Below are 819 nucleotides of genomic sequence, written 5' to 3'. Positions count from 1 at the left end.
TAACATTAATGATCGTGTATGTGACCTCACACAGTAAAGCTGATGTGAGGATCATCTCAGTTTTGGTGATTGTACGAACTTAATGCATAAAATAATAATTTGTTTTAATTAAATATTTTTCCATCTGTCATTTCCTGAGTGTTTCAAAATAAAAGTCCTTTCTTTCATGTTTTGAATGTGATGCTGCTCCTGTGATGCCTTCAAATCTGTTTCAGTCTGCAGTTTTTTACAGTTCAGACCCAAAGTGACTCAAACATTTACTTAAAAGAGGTTTTTGTTCGTCTGGGTTTTCCTGCTCAGCAGCGCTAAACAGGCAAAACGCACAAACAGAAAGAAACAGGAAAACATGTGTTTCTGTGTTTCTGTGAACAATGCAGCAGCAAAATGAAAGACCAGGATTTATTTTTTAATGATTGACAAAACATTAAATGATCATGTATATTTTCACATAAATGTTCCATCGGTCCTTCTTTTAGAAGAAGTTTAGAAATTAAAAATACTAATAACACAGCAGGAAAAAGCCGACAGCACGAGTCCTGAAAGGCTTAAAGAGAAAATAAACGCACAAAGAATGAAAGAAAAAGGCACAAAACCTGAAAACAAGAGTGAATTAAATCTGACCGACACACAAAGATGCTAAAAGCCCCAAACATGAACCTGTGAGGTCATTAATGCCTGGGCGTGCGTGTGTGTGTGTACATGTTTACATGTCTTTGTGGGGACCAACATGCCCGTCCCCACAAGTTTGAAGACATTTTTGGGACTCAGGATGTGGTTTTAGTGTCAGGGACAGTCAGGTCAGGGTTAGGCATTCAGTCT

The sequence above is a fragment of the Pundamilia nyererei genome, unplaced genomic scaffold, assembly GCF_000239375.1.
Source record: "Pundamilia nyererei isolate P.nyererei 1_Seehausen unplaced genomic scaffold, PunNye1.0 scaffold00281, whole genome shotgun sequence".
NCBI lineage: Eukaryota > Metazoa > Chordata > Actinopteri > Cichliformes > Cichlidae > Pundamilia > Pundamilia nyererei.
Note: the sequence above shows the minus strand (reverse complement) of the source record.